The 14,939-nt window shown below is 39.2% G+C and overlaps 1 pseudogene; it reads left to right on the top strand.

Annotated features, from left to right (window-relative positions):
* The first annotated feature begins 1,592 nt into the window (after window positions 1-1,592).
* On the top strand, window positions 1,593-6,003 carry LOC104909510 (hyaluronidase-4-like; annotated as a pseudogene).
* Window positions 6,004-14,939: the final 8,936 nt, after the last annotated feature.

The raw sequence follows: 14,939 nt of genomic DNA, 5'->3' as shown, positions 1-14,939 counted from the left end.
CATAAAAGTACCCCAAGTACACAGATATATCTGATTGATTTTCAGGTTTGAGATAAAGAAAAGATAACACGTACCTGATAGGAATGCACTTCCTGTTCCCATTAGTACATGTAACCATCTGGCTGCCCATGTGAAACCCATGGTCCTCACCTCCAGTGAGTCACAGTCCCAGAAGACATGAACAGATAGGCAAGGAAGGAGGAAGAGGTGGGACTCCAATGCAAACCCATGATCATCTCTGATACTTGGTTTTATGGCTTTGTGGGATGTCCTCAGGGTTTTGAACACGGAGGAAACCTAGGGTCGGAGAGTGCATAAGAGCAAGAAAGTGACATCTGTTCTGATGAGAAAGCAAAGCAGAGGAAGTTGTGGCAGTACTAGCTTCACAGAGAGGCACAGTCTCTCACTGTACCTGGGACATGTCTTTACCGCAGAAGTCATTTACTCTGTGAGCAAAGGATCATCACAGAGAATAGACGCAAAGAAACTATTACAGTTTAACAATCTATTATTCTACATACTGTAAGCTCTTTGTGGCTTTTATACTCTTGTGTATTAAACTCAGGCTTACTGATCTAACTGAGTCCAGGCATACCAATAATCAGATGATGATTTTTTTTTTTTCTGATGGGTTTATTGGGATCTCCACTGTTCTCCCTCTTTCTCTCACTTTTTCTATTTCCCTCCATCCTTCTTATATATACACATTTTGCTCTTTGCCTGGTTTCTTTCTTGACTAACATACACATAAAAAGCAGTGACCATTTGACTAATGATTCTGCTCATGAAAGTGGTCTCAGGTTTTGGCATCAAAGTCCACATTGCACAATAGAGTTCTGTGCAGAGCTATCACAGCTGGTCTGGAAGGCGCTAGCTCAATGTGACAGTGCAGCCAGGCTAATAAACAGCTCAGAGCAAGCTTTCATGGATCTGCTTTATTGCTGTCAGGGGTCTGAACTTGTATCCCTTTATAGTACTGCACAGTGACAGTGAAATATGTATGCTTATTTAGAGCTATTTGGAGTATGTCTGGCTGACATTGTCCTAGGCAGGTCAGGGGCATTCACAAAGCTATGAAGATGGTGATAGAAGCTAAGGTTTGATTTTATAGTTGCCTTTATTACTTAGAGAGCTTGAAGGATAAGAAACCGTTTCTTTATCCTTTCAACTATAACAGCCCCAGCCACTAAAACTCCCCGAGGCCCACAGGAGTGATGGTTGCATCCCTAGTGATTTTAGTAAGATCTAAACTGATAAGACAAGCTGAATCACACACTTACTCCGAGATACTACATCTGAAAATCTATCCCTTTGTTTTAATTAGCTTGTGTCTAATTTGTTTATTCAGTGTTTGTTAGCATGGTAGAAACAGCTATATATGGAGTAAGTATTGATGTCTCTCTTCTGTTACATTTTACAAACTAGAAGGTCTGCATAGTGCTGTCTTTTAAGTTGTAAAGTACTGCCTGAAAATGGGATGCTATCAAGCATTATTCACATTTCAGCCCCTGCCATGAGTGTGCATAACATTCATCTGGACTTCTCTTGCTGTGAAACCAGTCTGACCACCAGTTCTGGAGAAGAAACATTTGATGGCTGCCCAGAACACACTGAAAAGCGTGTGCACCCTGAGGTACAATCTAGTGCTGAACCTGAAAATGTTTCATATCACTGGGAGCATATTAGCTAAAACAAGAGGGCAAACCTCTGGAGAAAGACAGCTGTGACATTAACTATGACATTCCAGTTAAGAACTTCCATAGATCAGCAGCCATGGACTGGGAGCACTGGAGACCTCTGTGAGACTGCAACTGGGATACAGAACATGTTTACAGGAAAATGTACAGAAAATTAATTTCTGACATGAAAGAGAATATTTCAGCAGCTGATGTTGAACATTTAGCCAGACCTTCCTTTGAAGAAAGTGCAAAACCTTTTATGGGGAAACAATTGCATTAGGAATAGAAAACAAGACTAAGAGCTTGTGGGGATATTACTGATACCCTGACCATCACAATTACAATTTCTGTGATCAGAACTGCACTGGTTCCTGCCCAGAGAGTGAAGCTTTGAGGAAAATAAACTTTCCTGGCTCTGGGATAGAAGTGCATCCTTATATCCTTTCACTGGCATTAATAAATGCCTTGGAAACAGTAAAATCTTTCTGCACTTTTCTCAGCTTAGAGCTGATGAATCAATAAGGATTTTCTCCATGACATCCCAAGGTTATGCCTTCTCCATATTTGTGCATAATTGTCTAGGTTATAGAGAAAAACCTTTACTATTTCTATTTGTTGTAAACTCTTGCCGGAACATTGTGGGCTTCATTTATGTTCTAACCATTCTTGCAGATGGTACATTGAGATGGAAAACCTCCATCTTGAGCCAACTCTGCTAGTTGTCTCCATGCTTGAAGAGCTCAATGTTTTGAAGAAAAAAATGCAGTCTAAAATACTTTTTTTTTTTTTTGCTTTAGTTTATCACTATGCAATACTCGAACATGCATTTGAATGGATTAAAAGGATTTCACCAATCTGATGTAGAATGCATCAGGAGGAAGTTAATACATTAATCCTCTCTGATGTACTTTCTTCTGCTCAGGTATGCAATCACTAACTAATCCCCAGATAGCTGCCCTTTTATAGAAAAGAAACTGAGGAAAAGATGTTAGCAACCTGTTCACTGTTACAACTTAGAAAATTGCTCAGGTTAGATATTGAAACCAGAAGCCTTTCTGCATTGCTCCATCTAAAAAACATATAATTTTTTTTTCACTCCTACCTTGGGGTAGAAAAATAGTACACCAGAAGAAATGAGTACTGCTCACATCAGCTGAAACACACACAAATATTTTCAAGAACCATATCTTAACATAGTTCTTCTTTACTTAATTGTGGATATCTTCTCAGAAATTCCATGAAGACAACAGATTTTTTGTGAAAAAGCAGCATAAACCCTTCTGTTACAACCCTAGTTTCCTTCTCCTGCTATACCAGCAGGTCTCAAATTGTGTATTTCAGAGTTTAGTAAATGAGCTGTAATCACTTTTTAAAGGCCATTTTCAGCTTTTCAGCCAAAGTACATAGCAGCTAAACTGGGAAAGAGAACTTACTCCCTCTATTAGGTCCCACTACTCCTCTAACATTGCTATCACCTGCTACACTACAGTTGGAATGCATTTGCCTTTCCTTTCTGAAGGCCTGGCTTTGGGCCTCTTTGTGTGTTGTGAGGCAATGTCCTTGTTATCTGTTGGGGATGGGAGAAATGGGAAAGGATCTCAAAACAAAGGCAGAACATTGTATATCTGAAGAGGGCTGGGGGAGAGGAGCAAAACCTGCCATTAATATACATTCTGCGGTCATCCACAGGTTTTATTACTGATTTACTGAGTACAACAGCTGAATCAAGTGGCAGACTATGGAAACAATGCAATTCACACCTGGACAAAACAGAGTGATGATGGAAAAAACTATTTTGAACCTCTGGCTGTCTATGTCGTCTTTTCTTTGGGCAATTCTTCTGAGTTAGGGAGTTTCCTAATACCTATCTACTTTCTCGACCTAACTCTAATGGATGTGGATTGCTCAGGATGAGGTATGCTGTAAAGCTGAAGATTTACTTGCTCATCTGGTTCCTAGCTAGACTTGAAGGATCAAGACACTTGCTTTGGTGGTTTTATACAGCTCACCCTTCCTTAGCTTTGCAAGAAGATACAAGGGTGTCAAGAACAGCCACAGGCTGGTATTTAACTCATTTATGCCCAGTTTCTGTCATTTTTTTTTTCCCTTAAGTAAGTTTTCTACTTTGATTCTTGATGTGACATGGTCCTCAGTCTCCACTAAATCTATGATGGCATCTAGGGATTCACTTGCCTATCAATGTCTTTCATCTTCAGTGCTTATGGCACAGCGTTTTACTTGTTGCTGATCCTTAATTACTGATCAAATTGGAGATAAAGATCCATGCACCACCTGCTCTTCTCTTAGAGTGGGCAATTTAAGTAAAAAGCACAGTAAAAGACATCTTTTTGAAACAAACTTATAAAGAGCATGAAAACTCACAATGAAATTATTAAGATTTTCCAAGTGCTGCATTTCCTCTTTCATTTAATGTTGCACAGTGCCAGTATTCCCCCTCCTGTAGTGTATGCCTATTTAGTGTACCATTTTCTACGATTTTTTATAAGAAACTGTGAGCTTCTAGGGAAAGTACTATTAACAGTGCATGCTTTGGAATCACAGCTTTAAAATTGGAGTGGGACTGGAAAACAGCTGATTGACATAGCAGAATGGCTCCCTCCTTATCCTTATCAGCAAAAACAGAATTAATGGAATGCTTCTGGGAATTCTCATGTTAAGAATCCCACTTTAATTAAAAGATTTTAGTTGCTTTTAGTAGTAATGAGATGTCAAATAATAACAGTTACATTTTGCATTAAAGTGAATTAAAATGCACTCTTTTCCCAGTGTTTATTCACTTGCTTATTACCAATATCTTAGGCTATATCTGTTTGCAAGAATCAACTTATATTTAATAATCTTTGTACTCTAGACAGCAAGTCTTGAGCTACAATAAATAATAGTTTGTGAGAACCAGTATGAAAAGAAAACACACTACAGTGGACTGATACATAAATTACCATTGGATTGCTTCGGAAAGGCTGTGAAATGCTGAGTTAGCCTGACAGTGATCTCTTTACAATGTAGCAAGATCTTATTAACACTATTGGAGAAAGTGCTGCCTTGGGAGCTGCAGGTATTATTTGGAGAGAGATGAATTTAACTTTGTAAGGTAAGCCTGTGCCTGAATTAAATGCAATGTGTAAGATCCTCATTTTATCCTATTAAATAGACACTAAGTGCATCAGTTCAGTACCAGCAGAACTGACTGCTTAATATGTCTTTGTTGTCTCCCAGTAAGGATGACCATGAAACATGCAGTTCTTCCTGGCCAGCATAGTTGTGTGTAGCAAAACCAAGCAATCCATGGTAAGGAAAGAAGCCAGCAGCTAATAATAGGCTGTCAGTAAGACAGTTTTTATCATCTTGGTCAGAATCCTTTCCAGTTGGAGAAAACACCAGAAAATCAGCTGGAGCCTAGTAGCCCATCAGTTAGGTATAACAGCAGTGCTCAGCAAGGTGTCTGATTACAGAATTCTATTTGTGTTTGTGTGGGCAACTGAAATGAAGAAAGCTGCTGAGATTAGGTGGAGATGCTTTGTATTAGATGATGTCAGACCTACCCACAGTAAACTTAGAGATTGATGTCTGAGGTGCCAACGTGTCCCAATACTTTCAGACAATCACATATCAGATTTTGTCTGGAGAAAAGAATATGTCCTTACAGCTGTGAAGTAGTTGTTCTGGGCCAATTTTCTGTTGATAGATAGTAAAGAAAACCCAGCCAGCATCAGAATGGATGGCTGAAGGTAAGAGTTTAGTTATCCTCAGCAAATACAATTGCTCTGTCCAACCCTTGTGAATATTCAGCCAGAGTTCTGTCAGCCTCAATGTAAATAGGAGGACTGAACTTCTTTCCAGCTGGGTCAAATAACATAGGCAAACCTCTAGAGCATCTTCATCATCTCCAGACCCCCAGGCTCTTGCCACACAGCCTGGCAGCAATGACCTGCATTTCTAGCATATGTCAGCAATGACCTGCATTTCTAGCATATGTCATGGTTTCTTTCTAGTTCTACAGACTGTGTTGTTTTCTGGGGATCCAAATTGATAAAGCCCTTTGCAGCACTCTGCACCTTCACTAGGCTGGTTATATTTTCTGCGTTAAATCTAGCAATTCTTTAAATCTTTAAAAAATAGACCATTTAATTTCATATCAGAAAAAAAAAATTACTTTTACCATTTACAGAGCAACTGCAAAAAAGTACAAAAATTCATTGATTCTGAAGTTCAGCCCTATGTTACCAATACCCCAGCAGCAGATGAGGTGTGCAACAGGTCTCAGGCAATGTATGAAGTGTTCAAAGAATCTGGAGAGCCATAATGAGGAAGTAGTTTCAAGTGCATACCCAGAGAGGGGTTAATGGCAAAATGTCCAGACAGAGGTTAGTGACAAGTGGTGTCCCAGATGGATCTGTACTGGAACCAGTGCTCTTTAACATCTTCATCAATTACATTGACAGTGGGATTGAGCACACTCTCAGCAAGTTTGTGGATGACACCAAATGGTGGGGTGCAGCTGACATGCCCAGGGGATGGGATGCCATCCAGAGAGATCTAGACAGGCTGGAACAGTGGGCCTATGAGAAGAATATGAGGTTCAACAAATTCAAGTGCACCTGGACAACCAGGTTGTCTGCACCTGGGTCTTGACAACCCCCACTGTCAGTACAAACTATGATGGATATGAGGGATATGTCAGGATGGAGCGCAGCCCTGCCAAAAAGGTTCTGGGGGGTACTGGTGGATTGCAAACTGGACATGAGCCAGAAATGTACTCTCACAGCCCAGAAAGACAACTGCATCCTGGACTGCATCAAAAGTGTGGCCAGCAGGGTGAGGGAGGTGATCGGTGATCCTGCCCCTCTACTCTGCACGGTGAGGCCTCACCTGGAGTACTGTGTCCAGATGTGGAGTCCTCAGTACAGGAGAGACATGGACCTGTTGGAGCATGTCCAGAGCAGGGCCACAAAAATGATCCAAGGGATGGAACACCTCTCCTACCAGGACAGGCTGAGAGAGCTGGGGCTGTTCAGCCTAGAGAAGAGAAGGCTCTGGGAGACCTGAGAGTGACCTTTCAGTATCTAATGGGGGGTTGCAAGAAATAAGGGGACAGGCTCGTTAGCAAGGTCTGCGTGACAGGATGAGGAAATGGTTTCAAACTAAAAGAGGGGAGATTTAGATTGGATGTAAGGAAGTTACAATAAGGGTGGTGAAGCACTGGAACAGGCTGCTCGGAGGGGTGGTGAATGCCCTGCTTTGGAAACTCAAGGCCAGGCTGGACCAGGCTCTGAGCAACCTGATCTAGCTGTAGGCATCCCTGTTCATTGCAGGGAAGTTGAAGTAGATGACCTTTAAGGGTCTTCTCCGGCTCAAAGGATTCTATGATTCCAGAATATCTATATTTGAATCCTAAGAGATAGAAGCCTCAAAGGACCGAGGATTCATTGTGAAAAGAAAAAAAAATCAAATGATGATGTGGAAATAAAGGCAGATACATTTGTCTGCTGTGTGGAAGGTTTTAAAACTCCTATCAGCTTTTAATTCTTCAAACATATGCTGTTATCCTCATATCTAACCTCAGTGAGTTATTGTCATAATAGCTATTTCAAACAAATGATTGTAAGGTGAATAAATGCTATGTTAAGAGAGCATTTGAAAGCAAGTGAGAAAAACTTTCTTTTTTTGACAGAATACCTCTGCAGAATGAAATACTTTAAATTCCTTTTAAATTAAGGACTGTGACTAGAACAGAACCAATCAATGAGAAATAAATTGAGTTTAGAATGATTGTTCTTTAAAAGAAGAAATACATAAATGAAATTCAGACTTTATCTTTCAGAAAATAAAGCACTTTTCTGATAGTGAAGAAAAGTAGAAATATTCTGATTTTTTTTTTTTTTTTGATGGAATGACATTTTCAGACAAATACAGTTTGTTAAAATTAAAGTGCTGATTGTTGTGGAATTTTTGAGGGACAAGGCCTGAGGGAACACCATGGAGCTGTGTAAGGGGGGGGATCAGGAAAAATTTCTTCACTAACAAGGTGGTCGAGCCCTATTTCCTCTTTAAGCAGTTACCTGCCCATGGAGATACGCTGAAACTAGGTGATCTTTAATGTCCCTTCCAACTCAAGCCATTCTATGGTTCTATGATTGAGATATATATGCATGGTTTTTGTTTTGTTTTGTTTTGTTTTCCAACAGCAAGAGGAAGACCTGAAAATCCATGTTTCCCTGAGCCCTGGAAGGCAACCAGCAAAGCACAGACCAGTACAACAAAGTCAGGCTTTCAGCTGTTTGAGAAGTATCCATCAAGTTCCAATTTCTCTTTCGTTGCATAAAGGCTATAGGAAGCACAGACGATGAGTGAGCACAAAGTATCAGAGATGTGTGTGGGATCACATGTCACCTGCAGGATGGTACAATGATGAGGTACTTTCCAAACCAGAGCAGGTTATCCTACATACATGCTGAATCTGTTCTCATTGGAATAACTGAACCAGCTTATAATCCTTCTGAGATTCGGGTTATGTGAGAACTGGTATCAATTCCTATCACCTGCTTCTCTAAGATCAGACCGCCTCTCGCCTATCCTCCTGCAAGACATATTTATGGTTTCAGTTTTATAACTTCTTGGATTTCTACTTTTTTTTTTTCTTTGTGTTTCCTATGTTCTGTGTATCACAGCGCTCCAGTGATGTGCTAGAACTTGCAATTTTCTGCCCAGGGATTTAACCGTCATAGAGCATCCAATAGAGAGTGAAATTACTTAAGCTTCAGATTGTGAGTTCCACTCTGGTGTCAATGCTCTTCAGATTTAGGCATGCCAAAACTGAGAGCTGTAGTGACTGAATTACTGCATAGATTGTAGTAGAAATTAGGCACCTACATAGCCCTGAGAATCTGTGCCTTGGTTCTCATCAGCTGCTTAGTTAAAACTATTAGGCATGATATGTAGAACATATCCTGGACTCAAATTATTCTAGCTGTAGGCTTTTTCTCTGGAGATAATTAGAGATAAATTTATGTTATTTTACTCATTAAATAATAGTGACAAAATTTATCTCTGTATATTCACGAGAATGGATGCTTTTAAGTATAACAAATACGCTCTCCCTTATTACAGTATGATTTGTGATTCTTTCATGTTTTCTTCCGTTAAACATCTCTTAGTAGTAGCACATGAAAATAATAATATAAAGAATTAAAATTGGAGGAAAGCTGATAGTCTGAGCCAAAGCTGTATGAAATCAACATTAAACTTCCTTTGGTTCGAGGCTATAGCCTCACACTGAGCTGGGTGTCTACCAGAGAATTACACTGCAAGAGTCTTGAGACTTTGATGGGTGCCTCTTCCATGTTGAAATATCTATATAGTAAATTAGATAGATGATAATTACAAAAAATCCCAAATTTTAATATGTCCCTGTAGGCATAACTAAATGCAAAAAAATATATAAGAAGCATCTAAAATAACTTCTTAATTTACCTAACTTGTAAAAGATTTTGGTAGGCTACTAAGTATTTAAGATAACTAGAAAATACTCTCTGTGACTTTATATTTAAGTATTTGTTGATATAAGGTAAGAGAATAACATGTTCTTTCAACTAACCAAAAGATTAACAACCATTTAACAGTCAGCTAAAATCTGCATGTGTCTCACTAACAACTGAAACAGTGCACAATTTTCAGTACATCTTATCTTTTAGCAGAGGCAACTGCCTTCATTGAAATAATTACGTAATTGTGAATGAGAACAGGACGTACTGCTTTGACATTATCAGCTGCTGATGACCCTCCTAGGCTGATCCATGCATCACTGTGAAATGGGAAATCTGGTGCTGATTCTGAATTTCAGGTAATTTGAAAGCTCCATTTGTAGTAATGTCTAGTATTAAAAAACTGTACCACATTTCCCGCCGGCTTTATGCCAATAAAGATATCTTCTCTTTTTGCTTCCATTCAGTGTTGTCTTGGAAAAGGACAGATGTTTGAAGCTGGCACCTGACTACAGTCATACAGTGAAGAGGCTGTAAAATTCATGATCTTGTTCCTTCATCTAGATCCAATGAGGCAAACCCCATCTGCATGTGTATCCAGTTAATAGGAACAGATCCAAGTAACAGCAAGGTTAAGTAGGTATTTCAAATTACATCTGAAATTCTGATCTGAAGGAAAAGATCCAAACAACAGCAAGTTTAAGCTAATGTTTCAAATTTAATCAGAAATTTTGATGTGGTATAGGCAGCCATTATGCCAACCACACTAATTTATTCAGTACTAAGCTATTTTCCTCCTATTAGCCTGGAGGCAGCTGAAAGGTAATGCTGCACCTTCTTGCCCATTTATGCTGCTTGATCTTACAGATAGGAATTTTTTTTTTTTTTATCTTTCAACCTGTTCCAGATGCCTGAATGTTGATCTTAATCCCAGGCTGGGGCCTTGCTGCATATCAAATTGAAAGTCAAGTGCAAAATAGAATTGCCTTGGCATAATTCAGGTTCTTTGCTCCCAGAAATGATAGTTACATTTATAGCAATAAAATGATTAAATACGACATTTTAAGCACTGTACAGATTGCAATACACATTCATTTTTAATTGTATTTTGTATTGAAACTGATGGGAATAGAATTCCTAAAACATTTAATCAGTTAGATGTTTCTTTCCATTATTATTACTTTAATGTAGAGAGGATTAAAGCTTACTTACCTATCTGAGCCTTAGTACTCTCAGTTATGACAGATTACTTTATGTTTACATTGAATAATTTAATCACCATAGTTATTCTCTTGAGAATAAGGGAGCAAACTACAGACCTGCTTTATCTTTCTGCATATACTTCCACTTTGTTCTTGACTGCTAGAAGTCTAAAGAATAGCATTTTAAGAAAACTACGGAGTTACATTTTAATCCTAACTCACCTTTTGCCCCAACCTGCCATTTCCTTAGCAGCTGAATTCTCTATTGAGCTCCCACTCTGATGCAGGACCTTCTGAAAACAGGCCCAGTTATAATTAAAAAAAAAGAAAAAGGATTCAAAGCTGTAGCAGATTCAGAAGTACTGTGGCCTTCCTTTGCTTTGTGAACTTAATCAGTGGGATTGCTTTCTCCGATGAGTTTTCACATAGTACACAATACAGTCTTCCTGCAGAAAACAAAGTCTCAGGTATATGTGAATTCCTCAGTGTTTTGAAGTGACTTTTTAACTACTGTCATAGACTTCTGTTCTTTTTTTTTTTTTTGAGGATTTCTGTGGCTGTTTCGAGAGAGTGGGAAAGGAGAAATATAATATGAACCAGCTGGTAATCACTTATTAATACACATGCCAGAAGATTAAGATTCAAGTTCTTTCCTCAGGACTAGGTGGATAGAGGTGTTCCACAACCATCTCATCAAAACACCATGTTTCTGATCCTTCATCCTGAACAACAAAAACAAGTACTGTTGTTAAGCCTCTTGGACAGGAAGTCAAGGCTCTGCTATTCCAAGGATAGCAGAACTCCACGTGCCAATGATTTCATTGAATCTAGGTTCTGCTAGGATTTTGGATAAATAGCAGATCTTGAAAACATGAAACTTATTAATTCTTCCTGAAATCTATGGGTTTTTTTTACGGATTTTCTCTCAGTAGATAGACAAAATTACAGTGAAATCTGACAGGACTGGCAGCAGTTGCACTTTCTGTGTGATTGTGGAAAATGTAGCTCTTTCTTTAACCCTCTCTGCATGTGGCTGCTGAAGGCTTGAGCATTAGTGCTCTTTAGATTTGTTTAGGGCTGGAGCTGTTCTGTATTTTCCTACTGCATGGGCAATCTGAGGTAAGTCTCACAGAGCTATCCAGAAAATAAAAGCCTAACCTTTTTCCAGATCTTCAGGCATAGGCCATGGAAATGATCGCAGTATGGAAGGTAAAGACTTTCCTAGTTGTTGCTGTATCTGTCAGAACAATCTGTGTTAGGAGAAACAGGACATGTGCTTGTTTATCCTAGGGAGTGAGAGGAAGAATGGCTGCTCAGTGATGAAGGAAAAGTTGTTAGTTTAGAAGACAGGATTTTAAAAAAAAAGTTTAAAAAAAAAAAAGATTTTTGTTGTATTTTAAATAAGTGGAAGATAAAAGAAAACATGCTGCTCATGTTTTCTTTTATCAAGGGCAAGTGCCATTCACAGCCTCTCTTGCCCTCACAGAATCACGAAGTGGTTTAGGTTGGAAGGTAACTTTAACAATCATGTTGTCCACCGCCCCACTCCAAGGGCAGGACATCTCTCATGAATTCCACATGAGTCCTATGAAAGTTTCTGGCTGGTAAAATGAAAAATTATCTCTTCAAATCACATAGATCATGTTCTTATCTTGATATGATATAGACTTTGGTAGCAGTGACTCACTTCTACAACAAGGTGGAGCATGTAGAAAATTAGTATGGCTGTACTAATGTTCAGAAATAGGATTGTACCCTGAAGTACAGCCCTGAACCAGTTCTGCTTAGTTAGGCAACCAAGGAAGCATATGAAAAACTGCAGTCAGAATTACTTGATTTACATGTTATTACTATTATACTATTATTATTATTACATGTTTCCTAAAGCAAGCAGATTTCAGAGGTAAGTCTGACATTAGATTTCTTGGAAGTTATGAAATAAGTGCATGTAATGATCGTTTATTTCCTAAGACAATGTCTTTCTCTGCTACCAGAGAAAATGCAGAATATGGAGCTTTCCTTGCCTTCATTCACCACCCAAATTTTTGTCTGGGATGGCAACGTGCTGAATGTTTTAAGAAGAGAAATGGAATAGAAATGTATCATGCAGCTTGCACATACACAATATCTGCACCTGCTGGGGAACTGAGCTTCACAATGGATGCAGTCCACTCCCACTAAAAGCTGGCAAAATCCTTCCAGTCACCACGACAGCAGTGTCAAACTTTCACCTAAGAAAAGTACAGGACTCTTAAAACTGAAATTTGATTCATTATGGTAACTAACACACTTCCATAAAAGAGAGCAAAGGCTCAAAATGTAAAATTTGGTTCCATGTTTTGACTCTTATCTTTAAAACTTATGTTGATCAGATCTCCCTCTTTTTCTTTCTCTTTTTTTTCCCCTTTTTCTTTTTCTTTCTCTCTTTCCTCTTTCTTTTTCTTCTTTTCCTTTTTCTTTTCTTTCTCTCTTTCCTCTTCCTTTTCTTTTTTTCTTTTTCTTTCTCTCTTTCCTTTTTCTTTTTCCTCTTTCTTTTTCTTTTTCTTTTTCTTTTTTTAAATTTTTTGAAAAAAATCAGAATGTCTCTCTAGCACTTGTATTTGCCAGGTCCATGCGGAATACTTAGTGTCAAAAAGCATTATAGAAGATATACTGTGAGTTTTAGCCAGTTATTTGATGTATAACATTGGCATTTTAAAGCTCCTGCTGAATTTTTAAACCATCTGAAAAATAAATCAGAGAGTTCAGTGGGACTTCTTTGATTTACACTAGCTAGGAATTTGACCGTTACTATTTCAGAACAGGCTAATTGTCAACCAAGAGGAAAAACTTTCAATTGGTATGTGAAAAATAGTATTTGGCTGCCAGTTCAATCCTCGGCTTTTACAGAGGAAATTTTGCCAAGAAAATCGCCTCAGTGGTTTTAGTGGCTGCCCAGGTAGTGGTTACAGGTTCTGCTGAAAGCACCTGCTGTGGCCTCAACATACACTTTGGGGCAAGGAGAAGGAACCAGGAAAAACATGAAAAGGGGAAAAATGCATATATAGCCATATGAGATTTGTGTGCTGGGATCATTTCTCTCAGCAGATGAGTAGGAAAGGACAAAGGATTAACGATTAATATAGAGTCAAAGAAGCCAGGATGACTGTCATCCTTGGAGTTGCTATAAGTTGCAATAGATCTCAACATAGTGCCTAAAACTAGCTCTCTAATTTTAACCAGGCTTCTTAACAAGAAGAAGCATGGTGACAGTGAAAGATGATCTATGTAGTATTTACTGGCATTGATGCTCAATGTATGGACCAAGCATGTAGCAAATATCCTCAGCAAGTTTGCTGATGGCACCAAGCTGAGTAGTACAGTTGACACAATAGAAGGAAGGGACGCCATCCAGAGAGAGCTGGACAGGCTTGAAATGTGGGCCCATGAGAACCTAATGATGTTCTCAACGAGGCCCAGTGCAACGTGTTGTACTTAGGTTGGGGGAATGCCAAATATGTATACAGACTGGGAGAAGAACTCCTTGAAAACAGCACTGTGGAAATGGACTTGGGGGTCCTGGTGGGAGAAAAGCTGGACATGAGCCAGCAGTGTGCTCTTAAGCGCAGAAAGCCAACAGTATGCTGGGCTGCATGAAAAGAAGGGTCGCCAGAAGGAAGAGAGAGATGATTATCTCTCTCTGCTCGCTCTCCTGAGACCCCACCAGGAGAACTGTGTACAGGCTAGGGGTCCCAGCACAATAGAGATATGGAGCTGTTGGAGTGAGTCCAGAGGAGAGCTATGAAAATAATCAGAGGGCTGGAACATATCTCCTATGAAGAAAGATTGAGGGAGTTGGTCTTGTTCAGCTTGGAGAAAGCTCCAGGGAGACCTCATTGCAGTCTTACAGTACTTGAAGGGAGCATGTAGGCAGGAGGGGGACCAACTTTTTACATGGTTTAATAGTGATAGGACGAGGGAGAATGGCTTTAAACTAAAGGAGAGGAGATTTCAGTTAGATGTTAGGAAGAAATTTTTCACTTAGATGGTGGTGAGGCACTGGAACAGTATGCTCAGAGATATAGTATGTGCCCTATCCCTGGAGGTGTCCAAGGCCAGGCTGAATGTTCTATGGTTCAAGTAGACAGAAAACTAATGCTGAACCTGAATCAAGGATTACTGGAATATGAGCTGCTATCAAACATGCTGATGACTATCTTCTGAGCAGTAGCCTTGTTGCTTATAGCATCTGTACAAGAGTCAGGGCTGACCTAGTAGGAAGATGTAGAATTCGGCTTTCATCTTTTTGTTGTCTGTTGTCCTACAGTTTTTTTGCCAACTTGATTGATTAGGCCTATGTATTTTGAGTAAAGCAGATGACTGAAGGCAAGACATAGGACTTAAAATAATCTTAGGCCTGGTTTCCAACTTTTTCCTAGTGCTTGAATATATGAGGCTGCTGGCAAGCTGCTTTCATTAGACACTCCAAAAGTGATATAGTGACCCAGTAATATTCATCTGTTCTTGCTAATCACTTTTACAGACATTTGCAGGATGGATAGAAAAGACCATCTGAG

The sequence above is a fragment of the Meleagris gallopavo genome, chromosome 1 (assembly GCF_905368555.1).
Source record: "Meleagris gallopavo chromosome 1, MGAL_WU_HG_1.1, whole genome shotgun sequence".
Classification (NCBI taxonomy): Eukaryota; Metazoa; Chordata; class Aves; order Galliformes; family Phasianidae; genus Meleagris; species Meleagris gallopavo.
This window is presented reverse-complemented; position numbering and strand designations above follow the sequence as displayed.